Source organism: Eurosta solidaginis, chromosome 1 (genome assembly GCF_040869045.1).
Source record: "Eurosta solidaginis isolate ZX-2024a chromosome 1, ASM4086904v1, whole genome shotgun sequence".
Lineage (NCBI taxonomy): Eukaryota > Metazoa > Arthropoda > Insecta > Diptera > Tephritidae > Eurosta > Eurosta solidaginis.
In genome coordinates this window covers 353,073,913-353,093,342 of record NC_090319.1, presented here as the reverse complement: position 1 = coordinate 353,093,342, position 19,430 = coordinate 353,073,913, and the positions used below count along the sequence as shown (strand labels likewise).

Here is a 19,430-nt window from a genome sequence, read left to right as displayed (position 1 = left end):
GTATAAGTTAATACTCAAGAGTTTTGTTCCACGATAAGATTTTCATACAAGCCAAATTCGGAAAAAAACCCAAGATAGGAGAATCGATCTGCATCACCTTTTTTGTCGGCTTCAAAGCGGCGTTCGACAGTGCATGAACGGATTCATGTATACTGATGTGTCTCGGCTGTTGGAATAAGCATCGGCTGTCAGGCAACGCAGTTTCTGAGCCCTGCGCTGACGATAGAAATATCTGGCGAGCTGTGGATTCACTATTCACCGTACTAAACGTCGCATTAGTTCTGCAAGTACTATTTCCATGCTGCTAAATTGGAATACCAAAGGTCGAGATGAGAGTTCAAATCATTAGAATCATACGATTTTCACGATTGAGGAGTGCACTTATATTGGAACGAACCACATCGGCAGGAGGAATGGGTAGGGTTCTGGAATAAAATAGCTAAACCAACAGTGATCCACTGACGTGGACTAGGCAGATGATAGAACGCTATCGACTGCATGAAACTGGAGGCCTGCCAGAACACTGAGCTCAGAACTGCTTCAGAATGACTCCTTGTGACTTCTGGATATCAATTATACAGAAAGTTGAGAATGCTTAACATAAAAGAGCTAAATGAAATGATGAACAGATACTTTTTATTGAACTACCACAAACCGGGGAATCCAAAAAAACAACTGCCTGATGCAGCCAATACAGCCCTTTAACCTTAAAATCCCTGAGTATGTCCTCAGCCTTATAGACACATGTTTGTTAAACCACAGTCTTCGCTGATGAGTCCCGCTCTCAGAGCTCAATATTAAATTCCCGCGGAAGACGAAAGCAGGCATCCCTAGAAGTCGCGTCTGAAGTGAAGTGAGTTGAAGTGATGGCCCTTAGTCGGAAAAATATCCGAGTACCTCAGGTACATTGATTCAGATGCCATTTAATAATTAGAGGAGGGGTTACAACAGCGAACAACAGTACTTGGGGGTCCATGGGATTTAATGGGTTGACAAGCGCAATTCACAGTTTTCGCAAGCCAATGCCAACTTCACCTATGCGAGGTATTAAGTATGAATTCAACTTACAAATTTTTCGCAGGTGGGGCTCTGGCAACCCCCAAGTTTCTAATGGAACTAGGGGATAAGGGTTGGTTGGTATTGGCTAGAAGCTACTGGAAAGTATATCAGGCAAGTTACCATCAACAACGATAAATCTCCCAAAAACCTTTCTTTTCCAAAAGAAATTCCATGGAAACGTTTATTTCAGCTTCATTACTAGCTCTTCCCTTCCGTTCTTCACTGCAACAACCCTTTAAGGACAATCATCATCTATATATATAAAATAGGATGTATGTATGTTTGTATGTTTGTATGAGGCTTATGGACTCCGAAACTACCACGCCGATTTTATTCAAATTTTTAGGATAACTTAGTAGGAACCCGGAGAGTGTTTGTGAAAAGTTTTTTTCCGGGAAGTGGACCAGGGACCGATTTATTCTAAACTATCGTATATATGGCTCGATTTGCCTGAAATTTGGCATGTAGGTAGCGATATAAGATAAAATGTCGGATAATTTTTCTTCCGGGAAGTGGACCAGAATACATATTGGTGAATAGGGTCTCGAGATGTAGGACAAAAAGTGGACCCGGGCACCCCTAGAATGAGTTTATACAATATGGATATCAAATGAAAGCTGTTGATGAGTGCTTTAGTACAGGGTAGTTTTCATACCTATTGGTGACTAGGGTCTCGAAATATAGGCCAAAACGTGAACCCGGGCACCCCTAGAATGTGTTTATACAATATGGATATTAAATAAAAGCTGTTGAGTGTTTTAATACAGGGTAGTTTTCATAACTATTGGTGACTAGGGTCTCGAGATATAGTCCAAAACATGGATCAGGGTAAAACTAGGATGCGTTTTTACATTCTGGACATCAAATTGAAGCTGTTGATGTGTGCTTTACTACAGATAATTTTTTATACCACTGGGTGTCTTGGGTCTCGAGATATAGGCCAAAACGTGGACCCGGATACCCCGAGACAATGTTTATACAATATGGATATCAAATGAAAACTGTTGATGAGTGCTTTACTACAGGGTATTTTTCATACCTATTGGTGACTAAGGTCTCGAGATATAGGCCAAAACATGGACCCAGATACCCCTAGAATGTGTGTGTATTTTGGATATCTTTTTAATATCTTTTAAGTAATTTTCATTGTGATATTCGATTTAGTCGCATCAACCTGGCAAAACTGATAAATATGCATGCCAAGCCGAAATAAAGACATGAATTAATAATACCCACATACCTATTTACATACGTCCTATTCGATTTGCCTGAAATTTGGTATATAAATTTACGATGCCTTTTTCCGGGAAGTAGACCAGAGACGGACTGGGACTGGGATTAGGACTGGGACTGAGACTGAGACTCGGAGTGGAACTGGGACTGAGACTCGGAATGGGATTGGAACAAAATACATACCACCCTCTGGGACTGCCAATAAGATATGAATAAGAATGAGAAAAACTTGAGAGAAGAGAAAAGAGAGAAAGAGAAGGAGACTGAGAAAGAGATAGAATGAGACGAAGATGGAGATAGATGAAGCGAAAAATACGGAGGGAGGAGTGAATAAAAAGATTAGGAAAAAGTGTAGAGGGGCGGGGGCAGAGTTAGACGGAAAAAGCTTATTAATTCGTCAGGTCAGATGTGGAAGACAGTTATCTAAAAAACTTATTAACTAAGATTTTCAAATTAATATTTATATTTGTTCAATTAATTACATAAATAACGTCAAATTGCGTATGAAGCTGTACATACTAGTTTTCTTGATTACTTGCTTTATATTCAAAATCAGTATAACACAGTTTTTTTTTTAATTTATGTAAATTTTAGCTTAATATACAAATAGGCTCAGAATGAAATATTTTCTATTTTACAAAATCATTTACGGTTTTAATTATCACATCAGATTCCTGTAAAATAACGCACACATTCGCATTAAATCTCAAATCCACCTCTACCAGCGTACTGGTCTGAACAAACCCATTGCGTGAGAGTTTAAACGTTTTCACTTTTGGATGTATAATGTCGATGTAAACAAAGAGAGCTGGCCTTTTCACGGTTATATTCAACGTATAAGCATTCTTATAGCTACTTCCTTGATCAGTACAGTGTGTCCATTTAAGATCGAACTGTAAAAGGAAAAAAAATGTTCCATGATTATAAAAAAACTCGAGAGAGAGAGAAGAGCAGGTTTCACTTACAGTGAGTTGCGGATTACTAATGCCCAATGCCTCATTGATAGATTTTGGAAAGAAATAATTCGAAGAAAGCTCCGCAATTGAATCATGTAAAATAAATTTCAAAAAGGTATTTCTTTGCGTAGTGCTATTTATAAAGATTTGATCTTTAGGAAGTGAGCGTCCGTAAGTGACAGCATTACTTTTCTGTAGGAGTAAAGGTAAAACGTTTAGATTGAATATATATAAGGTAAAAAAATGTCCGCACAAATCAATCGGTAGAAGTTATTCAATACTTAAAAGGTGGAGAAAATCAAATACTGAAATATTACTCAATATACATACGTAGCTGTTAAAATAGAGCAGGAACTACGAAAAGTTTCATACCTGAAAAATCGGTTGTATGGGTTACATGCTATATAAACGTCCGAACTAAAAAAATTTTTCAGACAATATTGACTGCCCTATACGTAAGAATGTAGTGAAATTTAAAGCTTCTAGCTGTTAAATGGGACGGAAGTTACGAAAAGCTTCTTATCTTAAAAAACGGATGTAATGTATATATACTATAATACGACCGATCTCTTCGATTTTTTTTAGACAACAATATTGCTATATACGAAAGCGTCCGGTGAAATTTAAGCGTCTATCTCAAAAATTTGAGTAAGATAATGACAAAAAACCTAATTTCTGAAAAATCGGTTGAATAGGGTATATATGCTATAGTGTCTAATCGGGCACTTAAATAAAAGATGTCTTTACATTTTTTACTAGGTAACTGTTTCTAACTAGAGCAATGACACTGATTGGAGACATGTCCTCTCCAGCCTTAAAAGTGCTTTCTTTCGAAGACTTTCTCATGGTTCTAGTACCATTTCCATTATCAAATATATTTCCTGTGGATATTTCTGTTGTTTAGAAAAATTAAACCTTAAAGTCAGTTGTAAGAGAAAACATGTGAAGTTTGTACTACCATCTGTTTTCTTCTTTGTTTCAAAGTTGTTCGGCTTTGGGTATACAATCCAAGAAAATCGCTTGTTTTTTCTGTTGAGCGTTGGAGTAATAACAAATAACTATGACAGTTGGTTGTAATTGCATAGCGGGAATTGCCCATTTGCTTTGAAGTGCATTCATTGCCAGTAATTTAAGAATTCGTTTTTTGGAACAACAACTGTGTTTTTTTCACTTCTATATACGTTTACGCTTAAACTTTATATGGACTGCTAAGCGACAAACTTTAAATACACCTCTGAGATTGCTACGCATAAAATTAGTACTACTAAATTTCAATACGCATTATACTCAGATGTAACTGAAATATGTGTCCATGTTTCACCCTCTGCACTAATTCCATGTATTCTATGCGCGTCCACTATCTATCACAACTGATTCAGCTATATGTTATACACAGAAATACAACAGAGGGTTGGGTCTACGCTTTTCGGTACACCCTGTTGCTGTAGCTAGTCGTTTAACCACTTCCGCCAGATGGGTCTTCTAAGCGTGATCTAAGCGAGGATAGGCGTTTTTTTTCACGTGCAAACGAAACGTATAAAAAAAAAAACACGGCTAATATAAATTTTAATTTTTAAGAAAGAAAACAAACAAGAAGATAAAACAGTCTACACCCTCTATTCTATATAATAATAGACATATAAATTATGTCATGATATGTTTGTAACGTTTAGGATACAGGACTGCAATTTTAGTGGGTCAATGTCGCACATAAGTAGACCTAAAATAACTATTGAAGGAATTTTCAAAAAAGGTATGGGTGCGCCTAGTAAGGCCAACCCCTTTTGGAAAGCTTTCTTATTTCACCCCAAAGCTGTTCTTGCTGGAATAGAGATATGCATACCAAATCTCATTACTATACCTTCAAACATTCTCGAGAAATCGCTACCGAAAGTCGATGCAAAGATATATAAAAAAAAAAAATTAATGTAAGGCGCTATAACCTCCGAACGGATCTAAGGTCGACCTTCTCTTCCAATTTGCGCCGTGCTCCTCTTGATTTTCCCTACAAATTGGCCGGACGGGACCTACTAAAACACTCCGACTCCGAACGACATCTGCAAGGCAGTTGAGTTTTCACTGAGAGCTTTTCATGGCAGAAATACACTCGGAGCGCTTGCCAAACACTGCCTAAACTAATTGAAAAACCTTATTTCTAAAATTTTGATGCTGCTTTGCCCAGGGCATACGGTGTCGCCTACCACACACTACGGTTGCCGCCAATACATATTAGTCTTCTGAAATATTATCCCTAAATCCTTGTAAGTTATAGAGATAAGACGATATATGTGCCTTAGGATTTTTTAATTTTTCTAAGCTGTTTCGCCTTAAATAACGAAGCCACACACTAAAGTTCGTATCTGTACCTTTAACCGTTCCATGTATAGCTTCGAAATTTTTTTGAAATCGTTGTGTATAAATTTTGTTTTATAACGATTTTTTTTTGAATTTTTTTTTTTTCTAAACAGTACTGAATAGAGCTTTAACCCTACAACAAAATCGAAAGGTATATATTTAAACTGCTTCCCCGAATTTAATATACATAAACGGGTGTTGGAATTATATCGTTTCTAAAGTGTATTTCAAAAGTGTGTGAAAGAGGTGAATCTTACCAAAATAATGTCGAATGAAGTATAGTTCACTGCTGTTAAGTTGTCATATTTATAAAGTTGTACCAATATATGCAAACTTTCGGTAGGTACCTCTAACTGATCACAGGCCACCGATATATTGATAGCACCAGCTTTCGAGTCGCTTATAGCCATTATAGTGGTGGGAGCGAAGAATTCTTTAGCCCAATAGTAGGCGAGCTATGTGGGATGCAAAAACAATGTTTAAGGTTTCATTTGAGATTCGATTCAAGTAGCAATCTGAATATATATCTTCTGTAATTTTTAGTTTTCTTCGATTTACGAAAAAATCGGATAAAACAAAAAATTTCCAGATCAGTGGCAAAACTAAGTTTGACTGAATATAACCAACTCTTTACCTTAACGTTGGGCTGTAACAGTGAATAAACTTGTTTTATTTGCACTGACAACACAATAGGTCAAGTAGCCTTGCATAATATTATAAATCTTTACCTTATAATTGCCATAAAAGTCAATTGTAGACCAAGAAGGTGCCACCCAAATGTCATTCAATTGCCAATATAGTGCGCCCATTGTACGATGTTCACTATTTCGTAAACTACGATACCATTCGGTTTCAACTTTAAGAGCCATTGCTTGTGCTATTTGACTTAAATAAACGAGTGCATCAGTGTAGCGTAAGTCTTTTGTTAGGGGCAATGGTAGATTTGGACGTACTAAATTCACAATCGGTAACATAGCCATAGGATGATGTTGACGATGACGCATTAAATCCATCAAATTATCTCCTGCCACCATACTGCGTTTCCATGACTCCATACGCGGCAAGCTTTGGAAACCATACGCGGAGACGAAGCGTGGCGTGGGATAGATATTGACATGCCAACCATTTTCGTGAACCACAAAGAAGTGCACTGGAGAATCAAGGAAACAAACAGGCGCATGGAATAAGTTTAAAAAAAAAAAAAAAATATTCATTTACTTACCGTCACCATACTGTGGACTCTGGGGATCGGGCGCAATGTAATTATATTTTTCACCCCGTATTCCATTAGACGGTGTTGACACAAGTAGGGGAATACGTGCAGGCTGCTGCATCGATTTTAATTGTGCAATAATGTTATTCAAATACAGTTCACGATATTCTTTTTCGAAGCGTTTTTGTTCCACTAGTGTGCCATATAAATTCTGTGCCAGAGCTAATTCATTTTCGCTGTTTGTGGCAATCACCACCAAACTTGTATGATAGCCAATACGTCGTATATTTTGTTGAACTTCTTTACGTACTGAAGAAAGAAAATCGCCATGCACTGGATACATGGCGCCGGAGAACATCAAATCTTGCCAAATTAGCAAGCCCATGCTATCTGCGAGTTCGTAGAAAGTATCCGATTCATAAATTCCGCCACCCCAAACGCGTATCATATTCATATGCGCATCCTTGGCTGATGTGAGTAGGTGTGTGACTGTGGGGGATTGGGATTTAATGTGTATAAATTGGAACTAGGTTAGATTTTTTGATACATAACGATGTTTAGTCTAAAAGAGATGGTAGCTTATTTTGATGTTGAGATCAAAAGTGAATCTTATTTCTAAAGGTAGACCAGTTTAGATTTTCAGTTTAGAATTCGCATTAAACTTGAATGAACCTTGTAGATGGTACCAAAGTTACTCAACTTTTATAGACAGACATTTTACAAAATTTCTTTTACAAAGAGAGGACAAAGAAAATATTTGAAGACTTTAAGGCACTTGGGCTGAAGCGAAAGGCCGAGAAGTGGGTTTCAAACTCTTTTCGGTGCTGTTTTTACTATGTATTCACCGAGCCTAAACTCAGAGTTTGCCAATTCTTCTATGCAAAATATCGCTTTCGGATTATTGATACCTCTCCCGATTTCTTTGGACATGATACAGCATTGGTAAAAAGAAAGGAAACACGGAACTTGGATTTGGTGAAATCGTCGTATTAATCGGTCCAAAGATGTTTGCTATTACATTCGGCTACGATACTTTTAAGAATATTTTATATAAAAGTGGGCGTGGTCGTTAACCAAGTCTAGTCTCCTTCCTTATGTCTACTGTAATCAGTGTAAATAGTTTTGCGATGAAAACTTAAACCGTTCTTGTCTTATGACCAATAATATTTAAAAAATTGCTTTTGTCAGAAGTATAAATTAGAAAATTGTAGAGAATTTAAATAAGGCGTTGCTACATGAAATTTGGTTATTGGAGTTGCTTTATTTACTAAGCAATCACGTTTTTTGTATTTTTCAATGAGATTACTCTAAATTTATTCAAGTTTTCGTGGTCACATAAGGACTTACGATTGGACAGACATAGCCTAATCCAGATAAAATAAACGAAATTTTTTCTGGTAGGCCTCCTTCAATATTGAAAAGTTCGAAACTAAACTACTGATCACGAAGGTCGCCGTCGACTCGGACTATGCGACTTCTGGGGAGAGTATTTCTTGTGGTGCGAGAAAGCAATTAATTGTTGAGACCACGACAGGCAAGAATTAGTAGGCAGATCTTTCCTTTTTCATATCCACAAGTTTTTTAAACGCTATCGCGGTCACACACGAAAACAAACACCTTCAAACCCTTTGAGTTTAAGCAGGAGTCACTCTTCAAAGCTTTTTTTTTCTCGGACGTTGTGGCAGCGCACTGCCCTAAAGTGGCCCGATGAAACCAGGCTAATCCTGTTATAATTTTTTCTTTTTTTACTTCATACATAGTTTTTTTGTTGTTTTGTTTGTATCCTAATTCTTATTTATGTTTTATTTTTTTGTTACCGAGTCTTTGAGAGGCAGTGGCTTCTTAAGCGTCGAGATCTAAAACCGCTCAGCTACAGAGAAATTTATCAGCTGAGAAATATAGATTCACAAAATACAATATATTAAAAGTATAAATATAATTTTTTTATTATTAAGAGAAGATAGAACCGTTTTTTTATGGTAAAGAGCGAGTCCGAAACATCAATTATTCTCGAGTGAGAGTTATAATCTTCACACAAACACAGAAAAGGTTCGTTTAATGGAAATTGCTTCTGCATTGTTTAAGAATTATAGGTTTATAAAGCCTTGAAACTCGGCATGGAACATTAAAGTTTACTTCGCTCAAAAGAAATGAGCTTGAAAACGATCCATTTAAAAGTCTAGCCATAAATAGTACACCTAGCATTTCTCTACGACTTGCAAGGGTAGGAAGATTTATTAGTTTTAACCGATTAGTGTAAGGAGGAAGATTATACGGAGAGTCCCATTGAAGATTTCTCAAGGCGAAAAGTAAAAACTGTTTTTGAATTGATTCTAGTCTATCCACATGAACTTGATAACGCGGATTCCAAACTATCGATTTATACTCTAATATCGGCTTCACCAATGATGTAAAAAGGGTTTTTGTAAAGAAAGGATCACTAAACTCTTTTGCCCATCTTTTCACAAATGCTAAAATTCCTTTTGCTTTATTGACTGTGGAATTAATATGAGGGTTAAGGGTTGTTTGTTTCATAAATAATTCTTCTATGCTCTTCTGATAAAAAAAGAAAACAAAGTATGCTCTAAAACTCACGTCTCTCTTCGTCTGACATTTTTTCCGGCAGTATATGTGATGGCATGAAGTTGGCTCCCTTAATAAAAATGTCTTCACCATTTATGCGGAAAAAGAATGTGTAGCCATTGCCTGCTAAGCACAAAGCAAATATTTTAATCATTATCTTGTTATTTAATATTTCTTCAACTCACGACTAGGCATCTCCTGTTCCACAAGTTCGACGGTGCGGAACCCAACGCGTATAGACTTTTGTGAAACCGTTGGCGATTCGGCAACCGGACCATCATTACTCAACCAAGCATTCAGTATAAAGTTAAATGTGTAAAGTTTTTGACTTCCATAGCCGTTGGGCCACCAAGCAATAACGGAGTTCTGAGTGGAGAGATTTTAAGCAAAAAATGGGGCTCATTTCGGGTATACATTCTTGATGTGGCGAAGCATTATCAAAGTAAATTCTTACCAGCGGGAAATTTTGTGAGATTGTTATAACTGCATTTTTTGCTGAAAGACGTTGTTTTTTGTAGTCTTTAATAACAACGGGTTCATCGAGAAGACCACTGAAATCCATAAACACTTATTATTGTCTACGCTTGATTCAATAAACTTTCGAACTCACAAAGCATAACATTTAATCTCAGCATAAAAATCTTCGCCTCCACCTACGTCAAGATATATCTGCATATCGGCTTTCCAATGAGTTTTCGTTTTACTAATTGCCACGTCTATATCGCGTATAATTGCAACTTCATAGCACTCAAGCGAAACCATTTTCCTGTAATGAATTAAATGAAGTTTATGAGATCCCTTAAAATTATGTGTCGAATACTCACCAAATACCCATAGATGGCGCTGCCAGTGCGAAATCCGATGCAAAGCTCGATTGCATTTTGCGTAACATATTTATATTACATTCGCCATGGAAGCGATCGGAGGGACAATTTGGGGGATAATAAGTTGAATTGGCTGCGAATTTATCTGCGCGTTTCTTGGCCGCATTTATCGGCGAGAATATCTCTACCTCGAGCACGTTCACTTCACTGAGCAAATCAGTTATATCAAAACTGTAGCGCACAAACATGTTATCGGTGCGACCAAGGACACGGCTATTTAAACGAATTTCGGCTACCGTGTCAATGCCGTGGAATGTTAAATTGCAAATGTGTTTTGGCAAGTGACTGCGTGAAACTGCGGCATTGGGGGAGAAAGTACACGCTTAAATTCATTACATTTTCAAAAATAATGGGTATACAACATAAACCCAATATACAAAATCACGAAAAACAATTAAAACCAAGTTCAGAATAGAGTATAAGTTAACCAAGCGGACGACGCGATACACGAGTACACCGATGATTCCAAAGTAGTGGAAATGATCCGAATATAAGCAGACCCAACAAGCTGACAGATCACTGTAACGTTTTTCCGGAAGAATTAGTAGTCCTAGCCAAATAAAGGAAATACTGGGAATAGCTTAAACTGTAGCTGCGTAAAATTTATATAGACAAACATTTAAACAGCAATTAAGGCAATAATTTCACAAAGCACAGCATCTAAAAATGTGTTGGAGTGTAAGCAGTCCCTGGAAAGAATCGGGATGGGGAGAAAATACATCGATACTGGGTCCCAGGGCATCTATTCCCAAGGTGGAAGTGAAAAGGCGGATGTGCTAGCTAAAAGTGGCAAATTCCTCGAAGCTTGCTCCATAGACGTCTCAATTAGATGAGATGAAGAGAAGGCGGGACTAAGTGGAAAAGACGTGGAACCAAGCGTGGGACTGTAAAGAGGCGAATATCAGCTGTAGGTTTTATAACCTTAGATTAACAAAGTTACTGAAAAGGAGAGGACTGTAGACTCATGACATGTATTTCGGCTGAACACTGCCTTCTAACGTCACATGCCCTTAAATTAGGCTTCGTCATTGATAGGAAGTGCGGGTTGGAGTGGGAAACAATTGAGTACGTTTCGTGCTCGTGCCCTACGCTTGCCAGGCTAGGACTACATTAGGAATGATACAGCTGTTGGAAATAGAAGGAGCAATTGGCATAGGTCCTAGAAAGCTTCTTGTTTTCCAAGCGGACGGAGTTATTTTATAACATAGGTTCTGGTTTTTGATAGGGTTTTTCAGTTTTGGTTGTTAACAACATTGGCAACACTACGGACTCATTCAGTCTATGTGAGATCCTGTTCAACCTAACCTAACTTAGCACCAACAAACCTCGACCATACTTAGTCCAGAAAGTACACAATCGGGTTAAAATATGTAAATAAATTTGTAAAAATATATGAAAGTATTTGTTTAAAATTGCCTTATTTTTAACATATTTTTATTTATTTGATCTATTATTACAGAAACTTGGTCGGGATCTGGTTGCCTATATTTTGGCTAATAGGATTACTCTAATTGATACTATTATTTCTAAATTGACTGGATTTCGTATTGTCGGGATTATGACAAAAATATATTTATGTTTATACAAGGTGTGATATACCTTCTATTTAATTCAGGCCAAGCTTCTGTTACAATTTAGAACTAATAAAAATATTGAACTTAATAAGCAATAAGCAGGTCCTATGCTTCATATATGTAAATGCCCCACAACTAAGCAAAGAGTTCAGACAGGTCCCAGGATAGAAAACGTATATTTGCCTGCTTACGGGCTATGCCCTATATATTCTGACCTGTACAGAACTAGTTAGATTATTTTATGTGTTGAACGAATAGCAAATTCCTAGATTTTTCCCTATTCTACCTGGACAGAGAACTTTTAGGCGTGTTCTGAAAATCGTACAATTGGAAATTATATTCGAAATAGGCAATGACGTAATTTCATATGCGATGTTCTGAAAATCGATGCGTTTTATAAAAATTCAAAATTACTTGGAACAAAATACTATGCATTTGATGTTCGAGTTTCAAAACCTTTGCGGTATAGAGCTAGAGATGGTGGATAACGAACGGATCCATTTAGGCTTCTAGGACCATATGACCTGCACTTCAGGTGCTCCAAAACTCTAAGTCATGTTGCTGTTATTAACGGGTAGTTTTTATAGGGCTTCAATGGTAACTTGTGAAAAATTTCACTCATGGTCGCCCTAGCCATATATGTTATAATATGATAAAATACGGCACGACACTAAAATTAGTTTGCCATTCAATACCGAAGATTTTGACTCTGATAAGTTTACAAAGAGTCAGCGAAAAAATAAAAGGTTGCTACAATTTAGGAGAGGCCACTTTAACCTCTTTAATACTGTAACATATTAACAGTGAAGTCCCATTATTAAATGATTTACAACCAAGCAAACTTTACTAATGGTTCGAATGCTAAATAATTTTTTTTGACAGTTACTAGGGTAAAAATTCTTTTTTTTATTTTTGGAAGATTATGCGTCCTCCCTAGTTTTATTGCGAACTAAACTTACAACCTTCTCAGATCACATTTGAAATAATTGGCAGCCCACTTTTTATGCATATCTTGAATAGAATAATGTGCCAAACAGATTATTTCAGGGTGCATACAATTTTCAATTGACGTTACACAATTTTTAAATATTGCGTACATTTTAATGAATAAAATTTTACAATTGTGATGGATATTTTGAATACGGACTCCTTGTTTTCATATTATTGATTAACAGGATCGCTAACTCTGCCCAATTTTAAAAATTTTAATAAGGGGTTAATAAAGTTATGACCATTGATAAAAGGTCATTTGAGGCTACTCTGCTTTTTGAAAAGGCCAAAAGCTGACGCAGACTCACAGTAGTACCGCCCACAAATCTACGGGTATGATTCGAAAGTGTTGAGAGATTTCAGAGGGGAATGCAAATCCTGTCCGGATCATTTTTTTTAATATGCCAGTCTACGTATGCATCATGGTTTAGTTTTCATGTAGATCTGGTTGTACTAATCTTATTAAAGTTCCACGAACACTAGCAAATCTCTTTTTAAAGTTATATATGTAATTCTCTCCGGGAATATCTATTTGAAAATATCTTTTGATTGGTTTTCATGAGATCACTGAAGCGATCAATATATATATCCAACTAGCTGCTAACATTTTCATCAAAATATTCTAGATGCCTTGTCACTTTATCAAAAAGAGACTATGAATTCACAAAATATTACTCAACCTTTAAATGACCGCGTATATCTTGTGATATCCAGCGCATATTAATATCATTGTAGGAATTCAATACTTCCTCGCCGTATAAAGCGCTGTAGACGCCAGATGGAATTGCAATATTGCTTTTGCTAATAGCTGTAAAGGGAGAAAAAATTTCATCGAAATGCGCAAAGTGAATTATTAAAAGTCGAGTTTTGATATCTTACTCAAATTTTGATTTGTAAGCGTCCAATTCGTGTTGAGGTCTATAATATCTATAAGATTAGAACGCGCTACAGCAACCAAGCCGGCAAGGCATAGAGCAAAAAGGACTGTTATTCTTTTAAAAATCATTTCGTGTTTGATTTTAATTAGCCTAATCTTGACTAAATATATAAACACTTTATTTTCTTATGCACTCTTAAACGTTCACTTAAACTGACAAGTTATGACTACTGACATCATATCTTCAAATGCAAGCTTTTATATGTACATATGGAAAGGTGAAGTGTTTGTAAAACGGCTGTCAGACTAAGAAATTTTAGTTAATAAAAGTGCAGACAAGAAATTTTCGAATGCCATTTGTTAAAATATATGCTAAGATGCTCAGATAAAATTGATCTAACAACCACACAGAACAGATGTTTCAAATAATTGAAAGTCTGTTGGTGGCTTCCATGCGTTCCGCTGTGGCGGTATTGGAAACAGTGCCTCTATTTTTATTTTATAAAAAACATTTGCAAAAATATATTTGCAGAAATATATTCAATTAAACGAAATATAATTAATAAACATGGTACATATTTACATAATAAAGGGTGCCTCACAAAATTTCGCACTAGGTATTCAAAATATTGTGACGAATATTATCAACACTAAAGGATACTATCATCTTTAAGCCAAAACTAAGCAGTGACTTGTATGCACATCAACAAATTAATCATTATGTCTACCCATATGTCCATACAAGCAGCGGAGAGTAACGCACAAACACATGCATATATCTGAGATACTCTCAAAAGTATGCAATCATTTGTGCAAGTATCACTCACATATACACGTGCATGGGCTATGAGAGAAGCTATAAAATCGTGCATCTGTGGTTATAGCTGAGAAATTTATAGCTTGTAAACGAGAAGTAAATTCTAGAAATAGAAGCGCGTAGAAATATGGAACGAGGAAATCGAAGAGTATAAAAGAGCGCAATCTGAGCAATCAGCAATGAGTTTGATTTAAGCACGCTATCTGTAGAGAAGTAGTAGTATTGTGAAGTACTTGCATAAAGACCATTTTGCATTATTGAATAGCGGAGTTATTTATTCAATAGTTGAGTGATTCAAACGTTAGTAGAAGGTTGCAAATAAGAGGAATTGCACTTAATTCGTCACAATATGATATAACAAATCGCTGGCTTCGTGAGCAAACGTCCTAAAGGCTTCGTTTCCTCGAAAGCGGTGCCGCTATGTATCGGCCGTTACATAGCGGTAGAGTTCGTTGTCAAAAATATTGCAATGTAAAAGTAATTAAGTGGTAACTAAGAAGACGGTGAAGTTCACTGTAACGCTATATAGCAGCAGGGCAATAAAAATTACGGCCGTAATGACGGTACAAACTCGTTCATCAACGTTTTTTCCCACCGCTCAAGGCGAATGCAGTACCAGATGTTGTTATCCCAACAGCTGATTGCTCCTTGATGATTATTTTCCATATAAAGCCTTGTACAGCAGTATTTCAGTTAATCGAAATCAATGAAAATTTTCTTTTGACTTGACATTCTTCTGCACACCGAATTAGTTAAATTCGCTTAGCCACCACCTGGTATGGATTCGCATTGCCACAGCCATACTCCAAGCGGGGAACATTTTGTCAAATATTTTAAGTTATCTAAAAAATAAACATTTTGACTTGTGATTTTTTTGAATATGTTTTTTCTTGTATGCGCTTTTAAAGAAATAATAAAAGAGCTAAATAAAATATGCAAAAATATAAAAATTAAATTTTGCTGATCGTCTAACGTACATAAGTTTTTGAAGCTTACAAAAAAGCGGTGCCGCTGAAAACGGTGAGTATACCGGGCACCACTTTTGGAGGAACCCAACCCTTAAAAGCACATCTTTTTTTTTTTTGTTTTGTTAGGAGAAATGAAAATGCAGCACTATGAACTAGCACTTTTTCTCATAAATTTTTTTTTTTCTGTTAATGTGCACTAAACACAATTTTCATCAATAATCAATAATTATATCGTCTTGAAAAGGGCTACATACAGAATGGAAGAAAGGTTTGTTTTCACCTCGTGGTGTATAAGTTGAAGTACCATTAATTGCCTATTTGTGTTTCAAACCAACCTTTATTTCAAATGCATCTACAGAAAATCAGACTACATAATACTATTCATTTCTAAGTATATATAATAGAGAAAATATGAGCAGCCAATTAAGCAAAAATTTTAAAATATGTAAATAATGCAACGACTGGTATCGTTTACAAAAATTTTTGAAATACACTATTGAACAAATGACTAAAGTAATCGAACAGCGATTTAACAGATGATTTGTGATTCGAGGCCTGATTCGTCATGAAAATGCAATTGATATCCCCGGGATCCCATTAACAAGATGTTCCTTGGCCATGTGTGCAGATTTCTGTAGATTTTAGGCTTTGGTTCTCAAAGAATACTGGTCCTTATAAAATTATTAATATTTCCTACTAATACTGGAAATTTCCACCATTACTTTTTCAAACAATTTTTTACAGTCTCGCCGAAGTCATCACGAATTTGCTTCGTGCTGATGCAACCTATTGCTAAATGTTTTCTCGGCATTTTCACTTCTGGAGTGAAAAATTGTCGAAGGCCTAATAGTGAAGTATTGATGTGGTAATATGAAATGTTGAGCTTTGTACAGAAAGCAATATTTTTTGGGACACCAACCTTTTCAGATTTGTTGCAAGTTGACCAAAGGCCTCTTGAAAACATATGTCCAAAAATTATTCAGAAAAATATATGGGCAAATCCCAAAACTTTTACTTTTTTGGATACTGGGTTTTGCACACGGGCAAAAAACTTAAAGCCAAAAAAAAGTACAAGGACATTAAGTTTGACCTTTTGACTATACGATCTGCTGATTTTAAAAATCAAGAAAGTTAATAGGAAGTTTTTGCAGAACTTCGAAACGTAAAAAACGTCGATTTTTACACTTTTTCAAGCGATACCCTTGATTTTTTTTTTTGAATTTTTTCGATAAAGTTTTGAGGCATCGCTGAAACGCTATGGAATTTAAACTGGATATTGTTTTTGAGACGGAGATTCTAAAAGTATGAGCAAAATTAATGTGCCCCTACAATACTCAAAACTATCATCTATCAAAATAGCGATACTTTTTTTTTTTTGGCATTTTCAATATTGACAGTTTTTTGCTTATAGCTTTTTGAGGCAACTGAGTATTGGAATTTGGATTATGCACGATAATAGCCCATCAGGTACTAAAAATATCTAGGCCTTCAAATTCGATGCGCCCCTTTCAGTTTTGAAGGTAGAGGCAGAAAAGTGGAAGCACTTGGTGGCGTAAATTTTTTTCAGGAGCATGTTTTTTTGGGGGCACAGCTACAATTTTACTTTTATCACTTCATACCCATTTGTTAATTTTTTCTCTACACCACAGTAGTATAGCATCAATTGCCTCATCTTGGAATATTGACGCAAGGAAAGTTATTGATGTTTGTACATGGGGCAAATATACGAAATTTCCAACAAAAATTGGCAATCGTCAAAAAGTGTAGAAAAAAAAAAATTTTTTTTTAACCAGGTTTTATTTAAAAGTAAATGAAAAGAAACACAAATTTGGAACAAAAATTAAAAAAAAATAAATAAAAATTTTTTCAACACTTTTTATCGATTGCCAATTTTTGTCGGAAATTTCGTATATTTGCCTCAAGTACAAACATCAATAACTTTCCTTGCGTGAATATTCCAAGATGAGGCAATTGATGGTATACTACTGTGGTGTAGAGAAAAAATTAACAAACGGGTATGAAATATTTGACGGTTACCCGCTTTCATATTTTTGCCGATATCTCTAAAACCGGGTTTCAGGTATCAACAAAATTTTACCTAAATATACCCCACATAGGTATGTACATCCTGATAAAATTTCAACACAATGGGTTAAGAAGTGTTCAAATAAGCAAAAAAAATTTTGGGTTTTCCGGGTTTATATTTTTATCAATATCTCCAAAACCGGACCTCGGGTATTAAAACTTTTTTACCTAAACATACTTCGTCCACATATCTATATGTTTTTAAAGTTTCAAAAGAATCGGTAGAAAGGAGTTAAAATAAATGTGTTGTAAACTTTGCAGCAAAAAATATTTGGCGGTTATTCGGTTTTATATTTTTACCGATATCTACAAAACCTGGTCTCGTGTATCAAAAAAATTTTACAAAGCTAACAGCTGCATATATCTCCATATTTTGTTAAAATTTCGATATAATCGGTACAGAAGTGTTGAAATAAATGTATATTTAACATTGCGAACTGAATTTATATATATTTTTCTCGATCTTTTGACTATATCTTTTTGAGGCATTATGTAAGACGAGTAACGGCGATGCACTGTAGCTCCAATTTACCCCTCAATGTTCCCAACAAAATGATATTTGCGTGATACCATGTTTCAAAAAAAAATTTTTTTTTAACCAGGTTTTATTTAAAAGTAAATGAAAAGAAACACAAATTTGGAACAAAAATTAAAAAAAAATAAATAAAAATTTTTTCAACACTTTTTATCGATTGCCAATTTTTGTCGGAAATTTCGTATATTTGCCTCATGTACAAACATCAATAACTTTCCTTGCGTGAATATTCCAAGATGAGGCAATTGATGGTATACTACTGTGGTGTAGAGAAAAAATTAACAAACGGGTATGAAATATTTGACGGTTACCCGCTTTCATATTTTTGCCGATATCTCTAAAACCGGGTTTCAGGTATCAACAAAATTTTACCAAATATACCCCACATAGGTATGTACATCCTGATAAAATTTCAACACAATCGGTTAAGAAGTGTTCAAATAAGCAAAAAAAATTTAGGGTTTTCCGGGTTTATATTTTTATCAATATCTCCAAAACCGGACCTCGGGTATTAAAACTTTTTTACCTAAACATACTTCGTCCACATATCTATATGTTTTTAAAGTTTCAAAAGAATCGGTAGAAAGGAGTTAAAATAAATGTGTTGTAAACTTTGCAGCAAAAAATATTTGGCGGTTATTCGGTTTTATATTTTTACCGATATCTACAAAACCTGGTCTCGTGTATCAAAAAAATTTTACAAAGCTAACAGCTGCATATATCTCCATATTTTGTTAAAATTTCGATATAATCGGTACAGAAGTGTTGAAATAAATGTATATTTAACATTGCGAACTGAATTTATATATATTTTTCTCGATCTTTTGACTATATCTTTTTGAGGCATTATGTAAGACGAGTAACGGCGATGCACTGTAGCTCCAATTTACCCCTCAATGTTCCCAACAAAATGATATTTGCGTGATACCATGTTTCAAAAAAAAATTTTTTTTTAACCAGGTTTTATTTAAAAGTAAATGAAAAGAAACACAAATTTGGAACAAAAATTAAAAAAAAATAAATAAAAATTTTTTCAACACTTTTTATCGATTGCCAATTTTTGTCGGAAATTTCGTATATTTGCCTCATGTACAAACATCAATAACTTTCCTTGCGTGAATATTCCAAGATGAGGCAATTGATGGTATACTACTGTGGTGTAGAGAAAAAATTAACAAACGGGTATGAAATATTTGACGGTTACCCGCTTTCATATTTTTGCCGATATCTCTAAAACCGGGTTTCAGGTATCAACAAAATTTTACCAAATATACCCCACATAGGTATGTACATCCTGATAA

General features: G+C 35.4%; 1 pseudogene; it reads right to left on the bottom strand.

Annotated features, from left to right (window-relative positions):
- Positions 1 to 2,744: 2,744 nt before the first annotated feature.
- LOC137244736 (beta-mannosidase-like) lies at positions 2,745 to 14,053 on the bottom strand (annotated as a pseudogene).
- Positions 14,054 to 19,430: the final 5,377 nt, after the last annotated feature.